Below are 15884 nucleotides of genomic sequence, written 5' to 3'. Positions count from 1 at the left end.
AGACCTGAAACTGAATGTGCCCTCCCCCTGGGGCCAACACCATGGTTAGCTGGTTCTTCTAGCTTCTGACTTTTGTTTCGTTGGCCCATTTCCAATCCTGCTGAATAAGGACTTTGAAAAAACACAATCCTACGCTCAAATGTGTTAAGTGATTATTATGTGTCTTTATCGTATTTCATCATCCCAACCCCACTAAGTAGATATGATTATTTCAAGGCACTTGGATGCATCCTCAGAAGAACTGGCATGATTTCGAACTTACTCCAAAGATGTGACACAGTCATTTCTTTCTTGCCAAATTCCCCTATGTGGTCACATCTCAATTCCACCCATTCCTTCCTATCCAGACATTCAGCTTAAAATTGATTTGTGGCTAACTCAATAAAAATGTTTTTGAAGGTTTTTTTTTGTTTTTTGTTTTTTTGTATTTGTAGATCGATAACCAGTGCTGGTCTGGGCAAGAGGCTGGCATCTGTGGCATCTGAAATGAGTTATGGACAATGAGGATCCCATGTCAGGGTGTGGAAAAAACCCAAACACGCAGATCAGCAGGCAACGGGGAAGGGTCCAGGGCTGTAGGACTTTGAGTCAGTCCTTGATGAAAAGAGAGGCTCCAAGCAGGGTAGATGCTCAGGTTTAGAGGAACTTAGTCACAGATTACTCTGGATAAGAGCTCACACCCAGGAGCAGAGCTTCCAGAATGGCTGTACATGGAGCTTCAGAAGTATGTCCAAGCGAACAGACTTCAGGTTCAAGAATAGAGCCAAACTGGCACCAAGCGCAGCGAATGGGCAGCTGCAGCCTGAGGGTCTCTAGCTCCTTTCATCTCTAAGGTCGGCATCTGCAGGGTTGTGGGGTGGGGGTGGGGTTTGAAGGAATGGTGAGAGCAACCTCAGCTGTGGGGTGAGCACAAATAGGACTTTAAACACCAGGACCCAGGAAGCCAGTCGGAGGCTTTGCAGTTACAGCAGAGCAGAAGCCTTTGTGTTTGGGAAAAATCCACAGCAATTTCTTGACTTGCTCGGATTTAAAACCAAAATCAATTTGTATTAGATTAGCTGTATGTCAATGCAGGCCAGGCTTTCAGGCTCCACCAGTTTTAGGTAAATTGAATTGGCAATTCAGTATCCTTTTCAGGTCCGAGGGTCACGCCGCTGACTCCAGGAAAAACAAAAAACACAAACAAAAAAGCACACAGATCAGACCATTAGGTCATGGAGCCAGAGGGCTGTGCCTTCAGAGGTGCAGACAGGGAGCTCCTTCGGAGAAGTCCTCAGAGGCCGTCTCGTCCTGCCACCTGCTTCCAGAAAGGACAGACTCAGAGAGGCCCGGGCTGCCGTGACTTAAACTGTGTTTTCATAGGAAGGGGGCTGTCCTTTGATGCTGATGCAGAACCTTAGTGATGTAATAGCTATGATCCACCCTTCCCAAGCTCTTGAACTGTGGAGACCCTGCTTTACGGAGGCATCACCGTGCATGGTGCGAATACCGTCCCAGACAGGAAAGCAGGGTTAGAGAGAATGTGCTCATAACTCAAGCTGGCCCAGCTGGTGAGGGTGAAGCAGAGTTTGAGAACAACGTTTTTAAGGCCAACCATGTATCTACTTTCCAGTGAAATGTGAGACGGAAGCCTGATCTGCTTTTGTAACCTTGTAGAGATCTTTTTTCCTAAATCTATCTTCTCTTTTCTCATATCCCATCATTGCAGATAGCTGGGTGGTTTCTATTCATTCGGTTGGTCTGGGGTCCAGACTACAGTATATTTTAGTTGGTTTAGGATTAACTATGACAGGTAGATATTTCCTAAACAGAATGTTCTTTTAAAAGATTGCTGGGAGCTCCTACGGTGGCTCAGTGGGTTAAGAACCCAACACAGTGTCCCGTGAGGATGCGGGTTTGATCCCTGGCCTTGCTCCTTGGGTTAAGGATCCCACCTTGCCCGCAAACTGCGGCGGATGTGGCTCGGATCTGGCGTTGCTATGGCTGTGGAGTAGTCTGGCAGCTGCAGCTCTGATTGGACCCCCAGCCTGGGAATGTCCAAGCCACAGGTATGGCCATAAATAGAAAAACAAATTAAAAAAAATTCGTTTTCTTTTTATGGCCGTACCTACAGCATATGGAAGTTCCTGAGCTGGTACAGGGAACTATGTCCATTCTCTTGGGGTAGAACATGGTGGAAAACAGTTCGAGAAAAAGGCTGTGTGTACACGTGTGACTGGGTCACTGTGCCGCACAGCAGAAATGGACACCTCAATATACATCGCCTGTCCTCTAATAAAAAGGAATAAAGCAAAACAGAAAGGACTGCTGCATCCATCCCTCAATACAGGGAAAACCACCTGAGCTAACTGGAGGCCTCTGAGCAGAAATTTCTCTAGACTAATAAGAGCCCAGGCACCAGTAATGTCTCTTCCTCTCTTTGTCACCATCCCAAATGCACTGGGAAGCAGGAGCACCACCCTCAGGGAGTCCAGAGCCTTCTCCTCCCCACCCACAACCGCCTGGGGGCCCATCACCCATCCGCAGGGACAGCTCTGCCTCTATCACCAATTATTATTTCGCAGGCACCCACTGGGTGCTCAGCACATCAGAGAAAAAACGAGTTGACTCTGCTGTCAACAATCACCCTGCAAACAGCCAAATAATTTTGATGCTCTTCAAACATATTATAATTAAAAAATGACATGCTGGGAGAAAAATTATAAGCATTTAATCAGAAAGAGGGTCAAGCCGATGCAATTAGGGAGGGAGATGGGCTGGCTTTTATCAACAGAGCCAATTTCATCACTATCCTGGTGAAAGCAATTGGATTTGGGACTAAGATGTTTCCATCCAGTTATTTTTGAATTGAGAAAATATAATTTCGTTTTGTTTGTTTGGGAGTGTCTTTAACCTCAGGGCTACGCTCTGAGGTCATTTTCCTTTTACGATCCATTGACATGGCCACAGCTTGCTTCTTACGGTGGATCTCAGGCCAATTGTGGCCTAATACGTAAATGCACTTAAAAAACAGCCCCAGTGGGGAAAAAAAAAATCACAAATGCAGCATAAGAGAAAGCTCCCAGATGGCAGCCCCTGAAGTACTTGCCAGAAAGGGAATCCATTCGTAAGTTAAAGTGCTTTTAAGAGACTTGAATCATTCAGTGAATCAGAAAATTGTCCAGGTCTTAGAGTCATGAGTGAGGAACCGTGGAGGGGCAAAAGGAAAACAAAAGCAGCAAATGTGCATTTCTTCTCTGCCCCTTTAACCCATCTCTGGGCTGGCTGTGGTCAAGGATGCCACAGGTGTGCAGAGAGGGGTTCGGAGAGGTCAGAAGCTTTCTCTTCTCTGGCTCAAGCCAAATTCGTCTTCCAGGAGTCATCGAGATGGAAAGAAACTTAGTTTGCTGCCCTCCTTGGTGAAGGAAGCCCAGCTCTCCCCCGGAACCAGGAAGGCTGGATGGGGTGAAGAATTTCATTGTTACTGCCCGTGCCCTGACGGGAAGAGGCACCTCAGGGCCCTCTATTAGGACTAGTAAAGGCAGCTGCTGGGGAGGAAGAAGCCCGGCAATGGGAGTTGGGAGACGCGGAGTTCTGCTCATCCAGAATTGTCTCCATTCGTAGAATTTGGTGAGATGTTACATGCAATAGTGATAGGTCAGTAATGACAGTCACTGTCCTTTTGATTTTAGAATGCTTCGTGGCTTCCATAACTTTTATCTACACTATCTTATTTGAGGCTTATCAAAACTTGTGAAGTGGTTAGGCACATACTATTACAGAGAGGTGTTCTAACTTAAACGATAGGAAAGTGATAGGTATTACTTATTGCGATGTAAGAGGTGGGAAAAAAGAGGCTCGGGGTGATATGCGACTTGCTCATTGTCACACCAGCAGACAGGAAGAGCTTCAGCACAAATCAGACCCAAGTGCTCGTCTCAAAACCCTGATGTACTTTTCGAGGGTAATAACCTGACCTAAATTACCTTGGTAAGACTCAACTAAAATAGTGCTTTCGAAGATGCTTTGAAGAATGAAGACTTACCGTAGAGTTTTAAGTTCCTGCAGACTCTGATGGCCGTGCAGATGTTCTATTTCCCATGTAGCTGGGTGCAGCAGGAACCAGTGACATAAATTCCTAGCTCCAGGAGGCATCGCGTTCTCTTTTCTGAAAGCAAGGGCTAAGGACAAGGCCTCATCCAAAATGAATACAGAGAGAGGAAAACATACAATAAAAATGACAAATAGATATGAGGTTAAGACATCAAGTAAACATGGCAAGAAAGTACATCTCTGCTGCCTTTCTCTTGGAGGGGAGGAAGTGCTGAAACCCCACCAAAGAGAAGAGGCTGGAAGGATGAAGACCGTCCCCAGAGATGGGGTTGGAATCTCGGACCCCACTCGGAGTGTACGGGGCTGGCATTAAATACAACACCCGGGAGAGGGTGTGCTGGAACTGTGCACAGCGGAAGGCAGCCTCTCCGAGGAAGCTGTTTGACATCTCGGCGAGGGCTGGACCGAGGATGAGCGTCAGAGGAACACAAGGTGTCTGTGTGCCTGGCTGTTTGTGTATTTGTGTGTCTGTGGGTGCATGTGTGAGCCACTCCCCTACCCGTTCATTTATCCAACCAGCTATTCCTAGCTTCTCGTTCGTTCACCATTGCCTTCCATACGCTGGGCACTGGTTTTGAGGATTCAAAGGTGAAAAACAGAGGTCTCTGTCCTCCAGAAGCTCCTAGGGCCATGAAGGAACAACAACAACAACAAAAACCCAAGTGACATTCCACATACAGGGACTAAAATACAGAGAAGGGCGGGGTGTTATGGGGCTCAGATGAAGGCTCTTCAAGGCCAGGCTGGAGAGAGCAGAGCAGAGGAGAGAAAAGAGATGGAGAGAGGAAAAGTTCCCATGAGGAGCACAGATGATACCCCAGCTACTCATAGCATCTAAGAGCTTGCGTCCTGAATCTGCAGCCATCAGCCAAGAGTACAAATGGGGAGGTTTTTCCAACTCAGATCATGCTAATGGCCCCTTGCTTCTCGAGCAGAAACTTCTCCTTCCTCCTGTCTCTTGCCACCTGGAAGTCTGCTTCTCCAGCAAATCAAAATAATCACAATCACTTCATTATTAACGATAACGTCAACGTACAAAAGATCATTCCCGTTTTCCCCACTTGCTCTCTTTGACCGTTGCTCATGAGCTCAAATGGTGTCTTGGACGGCACTTGCGGCATCTGATCCACGCACCCTGAACCAGCCTTTTCATCACATCAAGCATCAGGGCATCCCACTTAAGATCTCTCCTCCGGTCTGAGAGAGGGAAAAGAACCTTTTCTATTTGGGCTCTGAGCCACCACTTTTGACTTTTGGTAAAGCCACCCTGAATTTGCAGGCACATTGCTACCCAAATAGCTAAGAGTAGATGGTTTTATCTCTAAGACCTCTGGGCTTCCTCTGCCTCTCCTCTCTCGTATCTGTTTTTTTTTGCATCTCTTATCAATGAGGTCTTCTTTCCTACCTCTGACTCTTGTCTGAGGCCCAGGGTATTCGGATAGGCTCCACCTCTACAGCTGGAATTTTCTATCTTAGATCCGTTTAGCTTTCCTGCTATCCCATTAGATATGCATCCTAGGTTCTTGGATGCTTTATCCTGAACTGGATTTTTCTCCTCTATCAATCAATGAAATATTTTAAAAAAATCTTCCCAATTCTGGAGTTTCCATCGTGGCGCAGTGGTTAACGAATCCGACTAGGAACCATGAGGTTGCGGGTCCGATCCCTGCCCTTGCTCAGTGGGTTAAGGACCTGGCATTGCCGTGAGCTGTGGTGTAGGCTGCAGACGTGTCTCGGATCCGCGTTGCTGTGGCTCTGACGTAGGCCAGCGGCTACAGGTCCGATTCGACCCCTAGCCTGGGAACCTCCATACGCCGTGGGAGCGGCCCTAGAAAAAGCAAAAAGCCAAAAAAAAAAAAAAAAATCTTCCCAATTCTGCCTTTATCAAGTTCATCAGAAGGACCCTTCCTTCTGGCTTAGTGGTTTAGTAGCATATCTATATACATATTACTCATATACACCATATACTGACCTCCGTGGCACATTCAAAAGACTAAAGCCCAATATTTACAGCTTAAGAAGATAGTAACTTGTGGAAATGATGCGATGATCAATTTGTCTAAAAGCAAATTTGGCTGAAATCACTTCTCTTGTTAATCAATTTGTTGAGTTTGCCTAAAATTCAACTCACTGAAAAAGCCTCTTTAGAACTCTTTAAGGATTTCATTCTATAAAAATATTTCTGCCACATATAGTAGTTTTTGAGGTAATTTTAACCGATTTTCCAAAAAAGTTATATCCTGCTTAATTTCATGTTTTTGATAACTATGCATCATATTTGCATAATTTTATGAATGGTAGAATTATTTTGAATCCTCAAGTAGCTTTTTATACTGATTTTATTTTTTGATATCCGAAGGATTATTAGGCTCTTTTTCAGATTCTTTTCCCATATAGGTTATTACACAGTACTGAGTAGATTTCCCTGTGCTAAACAATAGGGCAGGAATGTATCTACGTACAATGGATTTACTTTGCTATACACGTGAAACTAACACAACTTTGTAAGTCAATTATACGCTAGCAAAATTTTTTTAAATGATTTTTAGCCAGATTTTCTTATTTTTTAATTAAAGTACAGTTAATTTACAATATTGTGTCAATTTCTGCTACATAGCAAAGTGACCCGGTCATACATATATATATGTTTATTTTTCTCATATTATCTTACATCATGTTCTATCAAAAGAGATTGGATATAGTTCCCTGTGCTGTACAGCAGGGCTTCACTGCTTATCCCTTCTAAATGTGATAGTTTACATCTACTAACCCCAAACTCCCAGTTCACCCCACACCCTCCCTCTCCCCCTTGGCAACCACAAGTCTGTTCTCCATGTCTGTGAGTCCGTTTCTATGCCTTAGATAGGTTCGTTTGTGCCATATTTTAGATTCCACATATAAATGATACCACATGGTATTTGTCTTTCTCTTTCTGACTCGCTTCACTTAGTATGAGAATCTCTTGTTGCATGCATGTTGCTACAAATGGCTTTACTTTGTTCTTTTTTATGGCTGAGTAGCATTCCATTGTGTGTATATACCACATCTTCTCAATGCATTCATCTGCCAGAGGACTTTTAGGTTGTTTCCATATTTTGGTCATTGTGAATAGTGCTGCTATGAACACACGAGTGCATGTATCTTTTTGAATTGTAGTTTGGTAAAGACCTTATTTTTCAAAGTTTCTTCACTCCATAAATATTTACCAAATCTGCACAAAACTTAATTTACATAATATTTTGTTACCAGTCAGCAGCTGGTAAAGAACTCACCCCTCTCCATCTTGCCTTCATTTTAGGGGAAGAGTATAATTTCCTCCAGGTGCTCATTCTCTGTCCCGTTTATGTTACTAGGTGTCCACTTTGCCATGTGTTATGTGCGGACCTTTATAAAGAGAAACAAACCGAGGGTCATGTGTGCCGGTCCATTTGCAAGATTTTTGTCAGATGGATCTAGACTAAATGTTATAAAGCCTTGTGACCTGTTGCATCTGGGTTAAGCTTAAAAAGGAAAACAACAACAACAAAAAACTTTTCCAAGACATATATTTTTGGATGGATTTCTCAAGCAAGTGTACAAATCCGCAGGGCCAAGTACATTTTAATGGGGTCATTTGTGTCCTACTTGTCACAAATCAGAGGGAACTTGACATTTGTTTTACTTAAAGCTCTATTTCATTGTGTTGCTCTTTCAATTGATTCTCACTTTCCCCTGGAGCATTTTCCAGGTTTAGCAGGTCCCCCGTGGCTGTGCACAGATGAGTCAACCTTCCACAGTCTCCTCTTTCTGTGCACAGGAAACCAAAAGTGGGGACTCTCAAGGAACTTTCAGCAGTGATCATAGAAGTTGGCCATGGAAATTAGTCTTCTTGCATTAGAACAGTTTTGCACTAATATGCCTGAAGACGCAGCTAAAGAAATCGGCAACCATGATTAATAGAGAGATAAAGAGATGAAACATATGAACAAGAGATCGAAGGAGGAAAACCTGAGACAGTTCAAAATCTGTGCAATGAAAATTTCCAGAGGGAAAGAATGGTGGAGATGTAATACTCAGAGAGAAATTTCCAGACCTGGATAAATATGGCAGTCTGCAAACTGAAGAGGAATTCAGGAACCCAAGTTAATATATTAACTGTCCAAAATCTAGGAACACTGTAGGGGAATTTCAGAACACAAAGAAAAATCTCTTAAAACCAGCGAGGGAGTTCCCGTTGTGGCTCAGTGGGTTACAAACCCAGCTAGTATCCACGAGGATGCGGGTTTGATCCCTGGTCTTGCTCAGTGGCTTATGGATCTGGTGTTTCTGTGAGCTGTGGTGTAGGCTGGCAGCTGCAGCTTGGATTCAGCCCCTAGCCTAGGAACTTCCATATGCTGCAAGTGTGGCTCTAAACAAGAAATAAAATAAAATAAAAATTTAAAAATGCCGATTATCTTATCTGATACAGAAAATCATCCACATGTATAATACAAATTCTAGCCAACTAGGGATAAAAGAGAACTTCTTAACTTGAAAAAAGGTATCGTGAGTAAAGATTATATTTAGTGGAGAATTTTTAGACCACACATTCCCTTTGAGATGTGAGATTCTTAGATGACTGCTGTTACCAGTGGTGCTGGCTGATGCTGCATGGAAAGAAAAGAAATAGGACTTACAGAACTAGAAAGGCCTGGGTAAATTGCCATTACTCACAAATAAGTTGACTGTCTATGCAGCACATGCACAAAAGTAACAGATAAAATTTTGCCATTAAAGAGAATATTGTGCAAGATCAGTAGATGAAAGATCAGCTCGTAAAAGTATGTCTAGATAATATTAAAAATAAAATGCCATTCACAAGAGGGACAAAAAAAATGACATATCAAGGAATTAACAAAGAGTTCACAAATCCTGCTGTAGAAAATAGAACTGTATTAAAGAACATAAAGGAAGACCCGAAAAAAGCAGAAATCTTCCAGACTCATGAATATGTTGCAATGGCAATATTATAAGGATACTGATTCTAACTTAATTTACAAATTCAACTAAATTCCAATAAAAATGTCAGTGACATTTTTAAAGAAACTGGATACGATTTATTTGGAAATTTATGTGAATTACGGTTTCAAAAAATAGCTAAGCCAATTTTCAAGACCAGCAAAGAGATGTACCTTACAAGACATCTTGGAAGCATCTAACGAAGCTACACTGATAAAGTCAGTATGACGCTACTGCAGGAAAAGTGGAGCACAGAACAGAGTGTGCACAGAACAGAGCCATAGGGATCCACGTTCACATGGAAATTTGACAGACCGTGAGGATAAAGCTGTTGGCACACCTGCCTTACATATGGAGAAAACAAAACTGATACCTACTTAAAAGCCTATACAAGGAGGACTTTGGGAACCATTAAAGATTTACACGTGACAGGTAAAACAATTAATGTAATTACAATTTTCTTTCTGACTTAGGAGCTGTTAAAAACCATTAAAATGTTACTGGTAAAACTTATGAAGCCAGGAAGGGCAGTTGCTGAGTATTCCCGGGAGCTTTGCCTTCAGTGTCCCTCCCTCACGGCAGGCCACATTCACCCCTGTTTTCCCAGGATGTCCTCCAGGAACTGCGGTCAGGTTTGACCCAGATTCCTCTGGAGACCTCGCTCTGCCCTGGGACCCAGAGCACGTGAAAGTCTATGTGCACCTTTTAAGAATGGAGTCTCTGGTTCCCCCAGTCCTGTGGAGCTCCTGCGCATAGGCCCCACTGGCCTTCAATGTCAGATGCTCCAGGGGCTCTTTCTCCCAGTGCCAGATCCCCGCACGTGAGGGTTTGATGTGGGGCCCGGAACTCTCACTCCTGTAGAGAGAAGATGAGGAAATGGAAGACAAGATATGCATGTTCTAAACAAGCCTATGAGCTAGACTGGACTTGGGTAGAAAGAGCAACAATGGGAAGAAGCCAAAGGGGATCAGAAGAAGGAATATTAGAAAACTTTGGGAAAGAAGTACTAATTTAGACGATCTCACAGCAAAATTTCACAGAGTCCATGGGTTTACATTGTTGAATTGGAATGCCATCTGTTTCCTGGATGGACATAACCTTGGTTCCTGCCCCACATGGACATGAAGGTTCGTAACCCTGAGCTGTCACGTAAGAGTCCAGCTACTCATGCTACCATGCTGGAGAGACACTGAGCAGAGACGACATAGAGATAGAGCAAGATGCTCAAGAAGCCCATCTTTGTTGTGGCAGAGACATAGAAGCTACATATAAGAATCTTCTCTTCCAGAAACAGGTATTATCTAAGATGGAACCATACGTGACAGATTATTAAATCCATCCATTTGGCAACTATTTCTGCTGATTAACTTGATTATAATAAATTCAGTCATGATCTGGGATCCTTATCTGGAAAACTTGATCATATGAGGTCAAAAACTAAAGACGTGAATATCACAGGTAGTATATTTTTCTTCAAAAAATAAAATTACAAAGCATTTTCTGCAACAAACAAAAACAAAACAAAACAAACTTATGTAGCCAAAACTTGATGAATTTGATTACATAAGTCTTTTAGAATTTCTGTTTAAGGAAGGCTGTCCTGTGTAAATTTAATAGATGATTGTGAAGAAAAGTCAAGGAACTAATATTAAAAATATATAAGAAATCCACCAAAAAAGTACTGAAACTCAAGAAACATTGCATAAAAGATATGAATAGGTAATTTAAAGAAGACATAATCATTACTAATCAGACAAGTGAACATTCATATAATAATATATCACTCTGTATACATCAGATAGGCAAATATTACACAACTGGGTAATTCTAAGGGTTGGGAGCAATGTGAGAACAGACCAAAGGCACTCACAGCCACGTGGGTATAGACCTTAAAAGCAGAGTCCTGGGGAAAAAGGTGGCTACAGAATGAAGTTAGCACCATATCACTCATGTGAGTTAAACATACATGCACAACAGTTACCTTAAAATACTACCCATCAGACAGACGAGTGGGGATGGGGATAGTGAATGCGCATATGCACACCATGCAGGTACATGCATTAAGGAGCCTAGAGATCTTCAATGTGGACAAATGGTGATAATGTGCCGGAAAACAAGATGTGCTATTACCTCGGCTTTTTCGCACCAGGCTATTAAATGCTCTCGAATAAGTATAGCAACCATATAAAGAGGAACAGAGTTAATAAATCAAAAAAAAAAGATGGAATAAAGTAGGGATAGAATAAATTAAAGTGATGAAAGAACACTTTGTAAAAGACAGGAAAAGAATAGAAAAGAACCAATCAAAACCTGTGGTAATTCGAGAGCCCAAGATAATAATAGAAATATGCCACATCAGTGAGAAGAAGAACAACAAACAAAAATGGATGACATGCGCCCATGAAAGACAGATTTCCAGAAGTAAAAATAAATCCAGGTATATGCTATTTATAATTCATACCTAAGACTCATGAGATAGAAAGACTGCCAGTAAAAGGGAAAACAAGAAATATTAGGCAAAAACCTGACCGGAGCAAAACAAGTGTAACAATGGTTTGAAATTTCCCTGAGATGTACCTGCCATACAATCAAGGACACATGTGTATAACTTAATACATTTTGACATCTGTACACACTTATTAAATGATAGCGAACCTCCCCAAACTGACTCGTACCCCACTGCATGGTCTTCTTCCAGCCCCACCACACCCTTGCAACTATCCATCTACTTTTTGTCCTTGGAGTTTAGTCTTTTTTCCCCAAAAATTTTCTATAAAATATAAGTAAATAATATGTGCTCTCTTTTTTTCTTTCTGGTTTCATTCACTAAGCCTAATTATTTTTGAGATTCATCTACTATTGTTGCAATCAATAGTCCATTTTATTTTTTTATTGCCAAATAGTATTCAGGATAAGCTGTAGCACAATTTGCCTTTCACCTTTGGGTGTTCCCAGTTTTGAGCTGTTACGAATAAAGCTGCAAAAAGCCTTATGTACAAGTTTTTGTATGGGTCTTAAACTTTCAATTCTTTTGAGTAATTGCCTAGGAAAATGGATAGGCGAATGCGTAACATTTTACAAAGCTGAAAAACTTTTCCAAAAGGCTTGCACTGCTACATTCCAAAAGTGGTGTATATGAAAATGCCAGTTCCTCCACATCCTGGTCAACACTTTGTATGGTCAAGGATTTTATTTTTGTCATTTTAATATGTGGATAGTGATAGCTTACTGTGGTTTTAATTTGTATTTTCTTAAGGACTAATGCTGTTGAACATCATTTTATGGGCGTTTTTGGTACCTGTAGATTTCCTCTGATAAATTATCTGTTCAGATATTTTGCTACATTTTAAAAAATTAGTTTGTTATATTTTAAAAATTTAGTTTTGCTATATTTAAAATTTTTGTTTTATTATTATTGAGTTTTGAGAGTTCTTATACATTTTGGATACAAGTCCTTTGTGTTCTGCAAATATTTTCTCCCTCTCTGTGACTTTTTGTTGTTGTTCTCTCAGTGTCTTTTTCAGAGCAGATTTTTTTAAACATTTGATGAAGAAATTTATAAATGTTGTTTTCTTTCCTCGATCTTGCTTTTGGTGTCATATTTAATGCATATTTACCTAATTCATTTTCCCTACTTTTTCTTCTAGAAGTTTTATGGTTTTAGGTTTTACATTTATGCCTAATTTTTGTACCTTTTGCAAGGCATCAGTCAGTTTTTTTGTTTTTATTTTGCCTGCAGATACCCAACACCACTTCTTGAAAAAACTATTCTCTGACCACTGAATTGCTTTTGCATCCTTGTCAAAAATCAGTTGTTTATGTATGTGTGGATCTATTCTGGACTCTGGACTCTATTCTGTTTCACTGATTAATCTATTTTGATAGCAATACCACAGCCACAGCAACTGGGGATCCAAGCCACGTCTGCGACCTACACCACAGCTCACAGCAACGCCAGATTCTCAACCCGCTGGGAAATCAGGGATCAAACCTCATGGTTCCTAGTCGGATTTGTTTCCACTGCACCATGACGGGCGCTCCTAATTTACTTTTTTATATTGATTATGTATCCTGAAACTTAGATTCACTTATTAATTCTAATAGAGTTTATGTAGATTTCATTTGAATTTTCTACATACATGCTCATGTCTGTGAATTATCACATTCATTCTTTTTTTTTTTTTTTTGTCTCTTTAGGGCCATACCCGCAGCATATGGAGGTTCCCAGGCTAGGGGTTGAATTGGAGCTACAGCTGCCAGCCTACACCACAGCCACAGCAATGCGGGATCCAAGCTGTGTCTGCAAACTACACCACAGCTCACAGCAACACCAGCTCCTTAACCCACTAAGCGAGGCCAGGGATTGAACCTGTGTCTTCATGGATACTATCTGGGTTAATTACCACTGAGCCATGACAGGAACTCCTGGCTACTTTTGAAATCATTCCCATTAGTACTGTTTTGGAGAAATTTGGTTATAATGTGCTATAGTATAGTTTTCTTTATGTGTTTTGAGCTTAGGGTTTGTTGATTTTCTTAGATCTATTGTTTTATAATTTTCATCAAATTTGGAAAATTTGGGGCTACCAGCTAATATTTGAAATTCCCCCATCTCTTGCTTCTCCTTTAGGGACTCCAGTTATGTGTATTAGTTGGCAAATGCTTTTTTTTTTTTTTTTTTTTTGCCTTTTCTAAGGCCGCTCCCACGGCATATGGAGGTTCCCAGGCTAGGGGTCGAATCAGAGCTGTAGCCACCAGCCTATGCCACAGCCACAGCAACTCAGGATCCAAGCCGCGTCTTTGACCTACACCACAGCTCACGGCAATGCCGGATCCTTAACCCACTGAGCAAGGCCAGGGATCGAACCTGCATCCTCATGGATCCTAGCCAGGTTCTTAACCACTGCGCCACAACGGGAACTCCAGTTGGCTAATGCTTATATTAGTTTTCTGATGCTCTGTTCATTATTTTATCTTATCCTCTTCTCTTGTTTTGAATAGTTTCTATTACTGTCTTTTCAAATTGACGCATTATTTCTGCAATGTCAAAGCTGCCATTAATCTTATACAATGTAGTTTTCATTTCACAAACTTTAGTTTTAATCTATAGACGTTCCACAGGTATCATTTTTCCATCTTCCATGACTCTATTTTCTTTTAACATACGGAATACAGATATAATTGTCTTCATGCCTGACTGCTAATTCTAACATTGTGTCTTGTTATCAGTGGGTTTTCATTGACTTATTCATTTCTTTTCATGCATATTTTCCTGCTCCTCATGCCTTAGAATTCCTTTTTACCTGGAACCCAGGTATTGCAGGTTTTACCTTGGGTCTTGAATGTCTTTGCTTTCCTGAAGCAGTCCCGAACTTCATCTTAAATACACTTAAGTGACCTGGAAATGGTTTAGTCCTTTGAGTCTTAACTTTTTTTTAGGAGGGACAAGGTCAGTGCTTGGTCTAAAACACTGATTTTTCTCTACCAGCGAGGAAAAATCCTTTACAGTACTTTACCCACAGAGCCATGAATTATCAAGTTTTCCAGTGTGGCTGATGGGAAAGGAATTATTCCCTTCTTAGTGTGAGTTCCGATCATTGCTCTTTCGAATCCTTTTTTGGTGGATCTTTCTCTAGGCTCAGGTACTTTTTTCCCCTGCCTGTACTTGTGAGTGCTTAGCTGAATATTCAAGAAAGAGGACCCCTCTAAGACTGATAGAGTTCTCTTTTTGTGAATTTCCCTTCTCTTCAGTATTTTGTCTTGTGAACTCAAGCCACCTTATTCTCCCCTGACCTGTTTCTTCTACTCAGAAAGTCTGCAAAACTCTACCTGAGGTTTCCCCTCATACACACACACCACACCCTAGGAACTCTGAAATTAGGAAGCTAGACCAATTTCTCACTTCGTTTCACTCCCCATCTACCAGAGAACACTATTCGACACTATCTGCTATTTAGTAGTTCGAAAATTATTGCTTTATTAATAAAAATAAAATCAAAGAAAAATATTATTTACAATAAGTTCAATAATTAAACATTTTAAAAAAGCAATTCACCAATAAATGTACAATTTATATTAAGTAATTGGTGTCACAGGATTTAATTCCACAATGCCATAAGCTTAATAATGATTAACAGAAAGACAGCCTCACAGAATCCCTCCATATAGTGGTACATGATCTAGACAATCAGGGAGAGAGCTATACGCTTAAGGATGGAATTAATATTAAGGACATGTAAAGAATTTGTACGAACTGACATTTTAACTATCCAGGAAAATTGGCACAAGACTTAGCAGACATTTCGTAAAAGAAAACTGAATGAGCAATAAATGTGAAGATATGCTCAGATTCACATTAATTAGAGAAACTGTGATTCGATAGCGTATTCAGCGTCTTTAGCATAGTTTAGCACTCCTTTCCTGTATACGGTGAAAGTCCTTTCCGTGATGGAGCCGTATGTGATGTGGAGGGCACTGCATGTTTCAACATAGACGTAGAGGCTGATTGCTCTATCTTTGGGGGCTTTTTTTAAATTGTTCTTTGTGGAGCTTCACTAGGTCAATGTCATTTTATGTTGATTCTCCACGTCAATTTTTTTTTCAAATTGAGAGTAATTATGAGCAAATATTGTCATCACTGTTCCTGCTGGACAAAAGAGAATACAACTATTTATTCTACACTTTTCTATCCACCTAATAGTTTGAACTATGGTCTTTTGATTATAGTCTGATATAATGATATTTAATGTACATGACTGTCTAATAAATTGATTTTAATAAAATGGAATTTTTATCTTCATTCACATTTGGGTGTT

The 15884-nt window shown here is 40.9% G+C and overlaps 1 long non-coding RNA gene across 2 annotated transcripts in view; it reads right to left on the bottom strand.

Moving 5' to 3' along the window:
• Positions 1 to 2688: 2688 nt before the first annotated feature.
• LOC146400229 (uncharacterized) overlaps positions 2689 to 15884 on the bottom strand; it is an 84382-nt gene continuing 71186 nt past the window's right edge. For both annotated transcript variants that reach the window (XR_014816878.1, XR_014816879.1), the window contains 3 exons: positions 7365 to 7476; positions 4025 to 5289; positions 2689 to 3435 (listed from right to left, as the gene is read on the bottom strand). This is a non-coding gene — a long non-coding RNA (uncharacterized LOC146400229). The remainder of the gene's footprint in view (positions 3436 to 4024; positions 5290 to 7364; positions 7477 to 15884) is intronic.

This window comes from Sus scrofa, chromosome 9, assembly GCF_054392235.1.
Source record: "Sus scrofa isolate SSC_HxYL_T2T_F1_AM1 chromosome 9, Sscrofa_HxYL_maternal_Yorkshire_Landrace_v2.0, whole genome shotgun sequence".
Lineage (NCBI taxonomy): Eukaryota > Metazoa > Chordata > Mammalia > Artiodactyla > Suidae > Sus > Sus scrofa.
This window is presented reverse-complemented; position numbering and strand designations above follow the sequence as displayed.